The sequence below is a fragment of the Apium graveolens genome, chromosome 6 (assembly GCF_009905375.1).
Source record: "Apium graveolens cultivar Ventura chromosome 6, ASM990537v1, whole genome shotgun sequence".
Lineage (NCBI taxonomy): Eukaryota > Viridiplantae > Streptophyta > Magnoliopsida > Apiales > Apiaceae > Apium > Apium graveolens.
This window is the reverse complement of record NC_133652.1, coordinates 203112566-203124880: the sequence shown is the minus strand read 5'-3', so window position 1 is coordinate 203124880 and position 12315 is coordinate 203112566. Positions and strand designations below refer to the sequence as shown.

Below are 12315 nucleotides of genomic sequence, written 5' to 3'. Positions count from 1 at the left end.
ACATGTACCACTTTACTTCATGAAGAAACTTCTTCCTTTGAGCATAAGTCAAGTCTGGAGGCATAATGTTGCTCACAAGGTAGTTCACAATGTATGCGAACCACAGTTCCTCTTCTTGCACCCCAAACAACTGCTCATCAGGAAAAGACTCATTTATCAAGGTCTTGTCCTGTGAAGCTGTACTTGGATCTTCTAAATGAGAGAGATGATCAACAACTTGATTCTCAGTACCTTTCCTATCTTTGATCTCCAACTCAAACTCATGAAGTAAAAGAACCCATTAAATCAATATAGGCTTCGAGTCCTTCTTCGAGACGAGATAGAGAATAGCAGTGGGATCAGTGAAAACTGTCACCTTCATCCCAAGCAAATAAGAACGAAACTTCTCAAAATCATAGATAATAGCCAATAGCTCATTCTCAGTAGTAGTATAGTTCAGTTGAGCACTATTGAGGGTCTTACCAGCATAGCAGACCACATGAAATATATTGTTCTTCCTTTACCCAAGAACTGCTCCAACTGCATATTCACTTGCATCACACGTCATTTGAAAAGGTTCATTCCAATCAGGTGCAGTTATGACAGGTGCCGTGATCAGGCTCTTCTTTAAGCTCTCAAAAGCAGTTCGAAACTCATCATCAAACTTGAAAGGGACATCTTTCTCTAGAAGTTTGCACAATGGTTTAGAGATTTTAGAAAAATCCTTGATGAACCGCTGATAAAAACCCGCATGTCCAAGAAAACTGCGGATTCCCTTAACAGAAATTGGTGGAGGAAGATTTTCAATAACCCCCACCTTGGCTTTGTCCACCTCAAGACCTTTACTAGAGACCTTGTGCCCAAGAATGATGCCATGTTGCACCATAAAATGACATTTCTCCCAATTGAGAACCATAGTTGTCTCAACACACCTTTTAAGAACTGTGCCAAGATTTTGCAAGCACTCGTCGAAAGAATCCCCGAACACTGGAAAATCATCCATGAACTCCTCCACATTCTGACCAATCATGTTAGAGAAAATGGCCATCATGCATCTCTGAATTGTGGCAGGTGCACCACACAACCCAAAAGAAATTCTCCTGAAGGAAAAAGTACCAAAGGAACAAGTGAAGATAGTCTTTTCCTCATCTTTTGGAGCGATGCATATCTGATTATACCCCGAATAGCCATCCAGATGACAATTGTATTCATGCCCAACCAATCTGTCAAGCATATGATCAATACAAGAAAGAGGGAAGTGATCCTTTCTCATGGCCTTGTTCAGCTTCCTGTAATCTATGCACATTCTCCACCCCATGACTGTTCGAGTAGGAATGATCTCATTCTTTTCATTAGCAACCACAGTGATGCCTCTTTTCTTGGGCACACACTGAACTGGGCTCACCCAAGAACTGTCAGAAATAGGATAGATGATGCCTGCATTTAGCCATTTGAGAATTTCCTTCTTCATGACCTCCTTCATGATCGGATTTAGCCTTCTCTATTGCTCAACAGTCGGTTTACTTCCTTCCTCTAGCAGAATTTTATGCATGCAATAAGAAGGGCTGATTCCCTTGATATCTGCTATAGTCCATCCAATTGCCAATTTGAACTCTCTCAGAATTCTTAAGAGCTTTTCCTCATCACTACCTGAAAGATCAGATGCAATAATAACAGGCAAAGTAGATGCATCACCTAAAAAAGCATACCTCAAGGGTTCAGGCAAAGGTTTAAGCTCGAGTGTAGGAGCTTCCTCAATAGATTTCTTGAGATAGCCCTCAGCATTTTTGAGTTCTGACATTCTAAGAGATTTAAAAGGCATATCCATCCTTCGCTTCCAAGGAGAAGCATTCAAGTACTGCAGCTGCTCATCACCTTCATCATCTTCACTATCTAAATTTCCCATCAAGACTTTCTCTAAGGCATCAGACCTTAGCATTTGATCAAGTTCTGAAGTAACCACATAATCGACCAATTCCACTTTTAAGTACTCCTCATTATCAATAGGGAATTTCATGGCATTGAAAACATTAAAGGTAACATCCTGATCCAGTACTCGCATAGTGAGATCACCATTCTGCACATCAATCAAGGTTCAGCCAGTAGCCAAGAATGGTCTTCCCAAGATTATGGGAATCTTTTTATCCTCCTCAAAATCAAGAATTACAAAATCAGCAGGAAAGATGAGTTTGTCCACCTTGACCAAGACAACCTCTACAATGCCTCGTGGATATATAATAGAACGGTCGGCCAACTGCAAGGTCATATAAGTAGGCTTTAGATCAGGTAAGTCCAACTTCATATCCACTCCAAGAGATTCAAAATGCATATCCATCTTCCGCATCCAAAGAGAAGCATTCATATATTGCAACTGCTCATCACCTTCATCATCTTCACTATCTGAATTCCCCAACAAGGCCTTTTCAAAGGCATCAGACCTTAGAAATTGATCAAGTTCTGAAGTAACCACAGAATTAACCAATTCCACCTTTAAGCACTCCTCATTTTTTGTAGGGAATTTCATGATATTGAATACATTAAAAGTTACATCCTGATCCAGCACTCGAATGGTGAGCTCACCCTTTTGTACATCTATCAAAGTTTGGCCAGTAGCCAAGAAAGGTCTTACGAATATTATGGGAATCTTCTTATCCTCCTCGAAATCAAGAATTATAAAATCAGCAGGAAAGATGGGTTTATCCACCTTGACCAAGACATCCTCCACAATGCCTCGTGGGTATGTAATAGAACGATCGGCCAACTGCAAGGTCATATAAGTAGGCTTTGGATCAGGTAAGTCCAACTTCTTAAAGATTGACAAAGGCATCAAATTTATGCTAGCTCCCAAATTATATAAACACTTGTTGAACGACAAGTTTCCGATGGTGCAAGGAATAATGAAGCTTCCAGGATCTTTAAGCTTCGGAGGCAACTTCTGTTGCAGCACAACACTACATTCCTCCATAAGACCAACGGTCTCTAAATCATCGAGCTTCACTTTCCTTGAGAGAATACCTTTCATAAACTTCGCATAGCTAGGCATCTGTTCAAGAGCTTCAGCGAAAGGTATGTTGATATGAAGTTTCTTGAACACATCCAGAAACTTAGAAAATTGCTTATCTAACTTTTGCTTCTGCAGCCTCTTAGGAAAATGAGGTGGAGGATAAACTTATTTCTCCAATGTATTACCCTCAGGAGGAGTGTGTTCCACAGTTTTCTTCCTTGGTTCCACTTCTGCTTCCTTCTGCACATCTTCTTCAGCCACAACTTCAGATTCTGGAACTTGAGATTTTTCGGGGCTTGCAACCTTCCCGGACCTTAATATTATTGCCTGAACCTGCTTTTTTGCTTCCTTCTTGCCTGGAAATTCTGTGTCACTAGGGAGTGTACCAGATTGTCGATTCAGCAAGGCATTGGCATTCTGCCCAATTTGATTCTCTAAGGTCTTAATAGAAACCGCTTGGCTCTTGCACATGAGCCTCAACTCCTCCAATTCAGATTTTTCATTAGACTGTTAAAGTTGGAGTTGTTATCTTGGTGCATATTACGGTTGCTGAAAACTAGGAGGGTTTAATTGCTTTGCTGCATACGGCTGATAAGACTGTTGCACCACATTCTGATTGTTGCTCCAGCTGAAGTTAGGATGATCGCGATTGTTGGGATAATTGGTGGCTGGAACTGGTTTCTGTGACCTCTGAAAGTTGCTCATGAACTGAGCTGATTCCCTAGAAATAGCACACTGCTCCGTCTCATTCGCACCAGCACAAAGCTTACAAACACATGTGATCTTATTAACTCCATACTTAGCCAAAAAAATCCACCTTCATCGTGAAAGCCTTAAGCTGAGCAGCTATAGTAGTAGCTGCATCTACCTCTAGAAAAACTGCAACCTTGCCTTTTGGTAGTCTTTGATAAGGGTTCTGATATTCATTAGCATCCATTAGTTCAATCAACTCATAAGCTTCATCGTAACTCTTAGCCCATAAGGCTCCACCTGATGCTGTATCAAGCATGGGTCTGGACTGTGCTCCCAAGCCATTATAAAAATAGTTGATAATCATCCAGTCAGACATCCCATGATGAGGACACTTTCTAAGCATCTCCTTATAACGATCCCAAGCTTCACATAAAGACTCTCCTGATTGTTGCATAAATTGAGTAAGAGCATTTCTAATTGCAGCTGTCTTTTCCATATGGAAGAATTTAGTAAGAAACTTTTGAGCAAGATCTTCCCAAGTAGTAATAGATCCTGGTGATAGAGAATGCAACCAACACTTAGCTTTATCCCTCAGAGAGAATGGGAAAAGCCTCAGCTTAACAACATCTTCAGAAACGTTGTTGAATTTAAAAGTGTCGCAGATTTCAATGAAATCTCTAATATGCATGTTGGGATCTTCCATTGGAGAACCCACAAACTGGACTGAGTTCTACACCATCTGAATCGTGCTAGCCTCGATGTCAAAAGTGTTAACCGCGATGGCTGGTCAAACAATGTTAGGCTGAATATCATTGATCTTCGGTTGAGAGTAACCATCAAAGCCTTCAGATTCGCTGCTGGTTCTCCCACTGCAATAACAACTTCTTCTTCAACTTTCTCCTCAACAAAAACTTCTTCAACTACTTCCTCCACTTTATCCAGTGTTCTCTTGCGAGATAGAGAACGCGTTAGCATACATGCTCTTTAGAGTACCTGAAACATAAACTTGTTAGGATGAAAATATGCGCTAAAATTACACACAAGTCTACACGTTCGCAAGTAATATAGAATTCATTCTAGCTCCTTCCCACAGAGACTGGTTTAGGTTAACTTCAATCTATGCACTTATGTAACAATGATATGGCTATCTAACAATGCTAAGACAAATAACAAATTGGTTTTGATTAAACTAAGAAATTATATTAAATAACATTAACCAAGAAAATTTAGGTTGAATTACTTATATAAGACAAACATGGGATTCTAAATTCATTACTACTTCATTCAAAGTCACTGTTCCTAACCTTAGCATGCAATGGTGATGACAACTAATCTGATAACACGACAATAGTAAACGCCAACTTTTGTTGTACGCATACCCTACTACCAGACATCCACAAAAGAGATAGAAGCTTAATAGACACCAATTATGTTGAGACCCTATATGTCTATAGAATTTGACAACATAAAGGTTTAATGTGCAAGTTATCTATCATGATTACATAGGGCAAGTAAGATGGTTAATATTACCTACAAATCATGCATAACAAATACATGAACCTATGCTAGCATGACAAGTTCTAAACCTCCAAATGTACCATCGCTTCAATAGAGATTAACACACAATCTTATAAGTTCGCGATGCTCATAAGATGAATAAGCACAACCAATACTAGGATATCAATAAATCACCATATACTAAGATATCAAAATAAATTAACTATTGAAATCCATAGGTAAATCCGTTAACCCCACGATAACGATTACTTCAGAACTGAACTCATCATCACCGTGGGTTCCGATAAAAGCATGGTATATTAAACTAAGTCTTTATAAACCGAATAAATAATCAAAGTACATTAACAGGAGTATTAGGTTCAACAAATCAAGAAAACAAGCATCCAAGATTACAACTTAAGCAGAGAATCACAAGTAAAACAAGTTCTTCTTCTCCTTCATTGTATTGTGCTATTAGTTCTTCTTCTTGCCTTCTCCTTATTCTATGTTATGAAAAATATCTTATAAAAGGTCTTTAAATAGCAGCCCAAATCCATCAGGACTCCTTAAAATCACACTTCTATTTAAATCAGGAATCTGAGAAACCGGCACGGGGCGACCGCTCTGAACATGGGCGCGGCAGCGCTGAGCTTCTGCCAGAAATTGATTTTCTTGCTTTATTGATCTTCTCTTGCTGGTTACTTGTGCTCAATCATCCAAGGCTTCATCTGAACACTCTTCCAAGCATAAATCATGAAATTTCCAGCCCTTCTTCCTGATTATGCCTTGAAATGCAAAACACTACAAAAAGACATCAAATACACAAACAACTTGAGTACAAAACACCACTTCGAGCCTTTATGAAGCGTTCTAAGTGGATATAAATGCCACTTAACGGAGACTATAGTTAAGATTAATTCATCACTATTCGAATATATACTATTCGAAAATGAGATAGGGATCAACAAGAAAATGACCCGTTTTTGACTTAGAAGCTCTATCAAAGAATACTATATTGAGGAGATACCTTATTATTTTATCTCTATGATTTAGATTTTAGACTACAAAGTCGCTCGAGATAGGTCCCTACTCCTTTCCAGGAGATAGCGTCGGTTCCAGTGTAGATACCGATCCTTCTGAGGCTTATATAGTGATATCTAGTGTAACGCCCTCCAAATCCGGGGTTTAGATCTAGAGGTTACTTGCCAACTACCAACACAAATCAACCTGTATAATGGTTATATAAACAGATATCTAACCTCTTTAAACTACTACTCAAGATCTTTAAGGTTAAGGTATGAAGACAAGAACACAACCCTACTTTTATTACATTCTCAAATTCAAAGTCTTACAAAACTCTCTTTATTACAAACCAACTAACTAAACATGTTTTAAAACTAAGTTCATTTTATTCAAACACACACAAAATCCATTAATACTAAACTTGTTCTGGTAACCCAAAACTCTCTTCCTGAATTGGGATTAGCACCGTTGGTGCCAGAGGGTCCCGCCTTATCACTCGCTTCTTTACTACCCTGGTGTGGATAGGCTTCATTCTCAGCTTTTACTGAAAGACAAAGTGAGTAACAACAAAAAGGTGCGCCATAATTGCTCAGCAAGTCCACAATATATATATAGTATCATAAAAAAGCCAAGTGAATCTGATATGAATAAATAATCAGCTTCTATATGTATCTATGTATTTCTGTAAAAGATAAAGAAGGCCACTGTCGGCGATTATTAATAAACTAGACTGGACAAAAAAACCAACATATGCACTATAACCTATTGATCAATCAGGATACAGTGCGGATCTATACCCACCTATATAGACCCACCAACATATCGGGAACCCAGGCACTATGGCCTAATAATCAAGGGTCCGGTCTATCCCCAACCCATATCGTAACCATCCAGTCCATAGATTAGCATCTGGAACAATCGTATACTTGATGTATCCCAATATCACAATTCATATCAAGATATAGTACAGAGTATTCTATTTGAATATGAATAGAGTATTCAACGTATCAAGAGTAATTAGGAGTCAAAATAAAAGTGTGATCAAAAGAACAGTAATTGTGTATCAGTGCATGTAAAAAAGAATTATTAATTTTCAGTGAGTCAAACATTTGGACAAGATAAATCAATTCACTATTCTGAATTTAGAATAGGCAAAAATTTTCCCGGTATGCGATCTATTCCAAATCTATCACTGCTATCTATCAATAGGTTGGACTTCCTCGCTGGATTTGTATATATCAAGGAAAGATACCAATTTAATTGACTTATATCTTAATCGTGTACCAATCCGAATCCACATAACCCTTATTATCTACCCGTACGATAATAATTGACTCGTAGAATAATTAGCTAACATTTAGGACTCAATTAACCACATAATTCACATAGCACATAAGTCAGATAGTCACTCTAGACTTTAAAGCATTTTTAGAATTTATAAGACTCGTATTCCAAATTAATCATTCTATAAATAAATAAATATCGATAAACGACTTATTTCCGAAAGATATTAAGATTTAAAATTATTTTTATCTGAAATAAATTATTTTTTTGACATTTAGGAGCGTTTATTTCAATTGAAACGGATAAACAATTCAATTAATAAGAATAATTCAATTATTATTTAAATTATTCAAATTATTCAAATATTAATTATATTTTTAAATAATTATTTAGGAAAAATCGGAATTAAAAATAATTTTTTCATAATTTTTGGAATTAAAATAAAATTATATAAATTATCTAAATAAACTGATTAATTATCAAAATAATTAATTAATTTAAATAAATAATAAATTAATAATAAATAAATAAAATTTTAGATTTTTAAAAATAATTACAACAATTCAGAATTATTTCTAAAATTAATTAATTAATTAATTAAACAATTTATTTGAATAAATAAAACTGAATTTTGGAATTTATAAAATTAAAATTAAAAAGAAAAATCAAAATCAAGTTTTTGAAATCAGAATTGGGGAAAAACGGATCAACACCGGGTTTTAAACTGAGTGGAATCCAGGTTGCCAAGAACCAAACCAGGTCGCCGGCCGGTTTGATAATCGGGCGACGAACCCAGATTCCAGACACCCTATTTCCAGTTAAATCGAATCGTTTTCGATCGATTATGACTTCGTTTTCACTCCCAGTAACCCAACAACACAATAACGAGTCTTGGAACCACCAATGACGGCTGCATCACCATCTCTGGTAAAAACGCCATCGATGTCGGCGACCAACCTAGTTTTTCGATGGGATCGATTCCAGCTAAAATCAGTACTATTTATACTGATTTTTGCTGGGTTCCGATTCAAATCAATCTCCTTAACACTAATCAGGCATTAATTGAGTCTAATAATCCATGTATCAAAACAAAATCCGGCCAACAATCAGTATTTCTTATTTGTACATGAAATTACGAGTTTAATATCTCAAAATAAAGCTATGAACTTGTACAATCTAACCCCTATATCCAAACATATCTCAGATTCATCTATAATAAAAAATGATTAATTAAAAATTCATAGAAACCCTAGAACATGAACTATGAATTCAAGCTATCGTTTGATGAATTAATTGATACAAATCGATTGTAAATCATCAAATAAAGCTATTCAAACAATCAATTTCATCAAATAACCCTAGGATCAAAAATCCCGAATGCAATCATGAACCCTAGAATTTATAATTGAAAATCTATGCTTCAAATCATGAAATTGATGGTTTAAACATGTAGAACATATCAAGAGGGTCAGTTTGGATACTCACACGATATGATTTGGATCTCATAAACTCTCAAAATCACTGTTTGATTCTAAGCTACCAAGAACCCTAATTACCAATTATGCAGATAATTTTTTTATTTATTTTCTAATTTTTAATGATTTTAATATAATTAATTAATAGAAAGTAGGCTATTTATAATTATAGAATAATACCCCTATTTAAAAATTTAGGCCCTAATTATATCTCTTAATAAAATTAATTGTCCCTTAATTAATAATACAATGGTAATAATTTTTAAATTTTTAATTTCAAATGAATACAATATATATGCCAAAATTTCCCAAAAATTGTGAATAATTCAAAAATGCGAAGAAATGAAATATTTGAAAGTCCCATGATTTTATAAAAATAAAAATATGATTTTTGGGGGGTTTTTAGCACCCGTAGGGCCCCGGAAAACTCATTTTTCACGAAACGAGAAATTTTCTAAATTAACTGGATGTTTGGAATATCAATATGGTATACGCCATATTAGGAAAAATAAGGCCAATTATTTTATATGAAATATCAGCTATTAAAACAAAGTATGGGCCGTATAACTTCTGATATAAAAGCATTTAACCCGCCATAAAATATCCAAAAAATACCCCGAACTATACGGAACACATGCATCACATAACAACTAATATTTTATGACTAATCACACTCAATAATATTATAAAACACATAATACATATTTATTATCATATTAAATAGTCATAATTTCCCAGTCGTTACATCCTTCCCCCTTAAAAGGATCCTGTCCTTAGAATCTCGCTAATAAAATAACTGGGGATACTTTTCCAACATTTCCCTTTCAACCTCCCAGGTTGACTCTTCAACCATAAGATTTCTCCACAAGACTCATACTAATTGTACTGACTTATTTCTCAATACTCTCTCCTGCCAATCTAGAATTCTTATTGGTTGCTTTACATATGACAAATTATCTTGAATCTCTATCAGCTCGTACTCTATCACATGCCTCGAATCTGGGTTATATCTCTTAATCATTGACACATGAACACATTATGAATATGCTACATATGGGGCGGTAGGGCTAACTCATATGCAACTTTTCCTACTTTCTTCAATATCTCAAATGGACCAACATAACGCGGCTTAAGTTTGCCCTTCTTGCCAAATCGGGTCAATCCTTTCCATGGAGATATCTTCACTAACATAGGTTCTTCCTCATTGAATTATCTCCAATGCCTCAGTACCATTAGAATGTTCTGGTGATTCTGCAATGATGGTCTCAGCTTGAGTGGAGTATTCTGTATCTACATCAACAGCAGGAACAGGGAGGATAACAGGAGGTGGAATGATAGATTGAGTGGACTGCGGGAAAGTATCAGTACTTAGACCTGTAAGGAGATTACAATTACTTAGTACATCAGAGTTTATCCGAGGGTCTATAGACTGTTATTCAGCAGTTGTTTCTTTAGTACTTTGTACTCCTCACACCACTCATCTCATGAATTTTAATAGTCAGAGTTTCCTCACAAAGATTAACTAAATCCTGACACTCATCTACCCCTCCTTTTTCCAGGTAAGGATCCTGCCTCTCTTGAATTATGTTTTTCTTTAGATCTTTTCTCTCATTCTCACATGAAAGGCTCAAAAAAAAATTTCCTGCAGAAATAAGAGGTGGCTGAGAAGAGTTGTCTATGGTCACATGACTAGGGGCACCCTTTTGCAAAGGACTATACATGGTCATTCCATCATAATTTATAGAACTAACAGAAACTGACATAAAAATATCAGGATTTAAATTAAATGCTGATAAAGAAAGGTCAGTATTTGTACCTTGTGCTTCTGAAGGTTCATCTTCCAGAATAGCATCTAATGGAGGTACTGATGGAATATCAGCAGATGATGAAGTTGGATGTATCGTTCATTTAGGATCAACTGCTAAGATGATTGACCCAGGAGTCAAGCCTTCACTACCACTTTGAGGTAGTGGTTCTTGTGGGGATGGAGATTTAGGAGTTGCTGGATTACTTTGAAAGCCAGGTTCTTGCGTACTCCTCTCCTTAGATTCAGTGTCTGACTCCTGTACAACTTCAAGTTTGAAACTAGCTATCTTCTTAGAGGTAGCTCTCTCAATAGATTGGCAAAAATCCTTGATTTTTCCAGGTTTAGCTATTATCTTGGTAATTGATCCAACATGCCATTCTTGCATGGCATTTTCAGCAAGAGTTACAATGTCTTCTACATCCCTTTAAGATGTAGGTTCTTGTGTGACTGGATCAGGATTTGGAGTACTAGCTACTGTATCACTTTGGGATATAGGTTCTTGTGTGCTTGATCAATGAAACATTCCATGTTTCTGCAACCTATTTGCTATCTTTTCTACTTGATCATGAGTGACCTCCCTCACTTTTCTCTTGAGCTTCACTGGAGATTCAGTAACTATCACATGTTCAGCAACATCTGATTATTGATGAGCATCAGTATTTATCATTGGTGGAATGAACATACCATGTGTCTCCTTAGCTATTTCTTTCTTGATATTCATCAGATTTTGAGCAATGTAGGCTTTGACCAACTTCCTTTTCCTTGGCCTTGGGCTTAAACCAGTTTGAACATCATCACCAGTTTGAACTACATCACCAATTTGAACAGCATCACCAGTGGCTTTGCCTTCATCAGTTGATAACACAACTGGACTTGAAGTAGAATCAGCTTTTAAATTCTTGAATTTTGATGATAAAGGAGCATTGTCTTCATCACTTGATTCTAAATCATCTAGTAGAAGCTTTCTCCTTACAGATTGTGAAGGTTTAAAAGAATGAGAAGCTTGTAAAAAATCCCTTTCCTGTGCTACATCAGCATTTGCAGCACTTGCTCTCTGACCATATGACCTAGCAGTCTGGCCAATAATGTCCTGTGGATTCTCAATAGAAACAATAACTTTAGCATCCAACTCTGATTATTTCTTTCTTTTTACAACAGGTATCTTTTGGGAGGCACCTGAGGTGGATTGTGTATGTAGAAGTGTTTAGGTTGCAGTGCTGGGGTGAGAAGTGTTTGGGTTACAGTGTTGTGGTGAGCTACAGGTGGGTTCCCAATTGTTATTTCCTACAGCTTAACACCCTGTTAGTTTTGTAGACCATAAGTCACAGTAAAGCCTTGCAATTAGCAAGTTCCTGGAAATCAGTGGTAATCTTAAAGATGCAAGGACAACCTTTTCTGAATCTTTAGAAATTATATCAGAGAAAGCTCTCTTGGTGAGCTTAAAAACTGATACAATTTGATTAACAGGGATTGGGGTATCAGGGAAACACGCATTAAAAACCAACTGACAAAATCTAGCATAATATACTATATTCCTATCAGCTTTTAATCTA

General features: G+C 36.4%; 1 non-coding gene across 1 annotated transcript; it reads left to right on the top strand.

Moving 5' to 3' along the window:
- Positions 1 to 4050: 4050 nt before the first annotated feature.
- Positions 4051 to 4157, top strand: LOC141670266 (small nucleolar RNA R71). Its single transcript, XR_012554505.1, has one exon. It is a non-coding gene; the product is annotated as a small nucleolar RNA R71 (small nucleolar RNA).
- The last annotated feature ends 8158 nt before the right edge of the window (positions 4158 to 12315 follow it).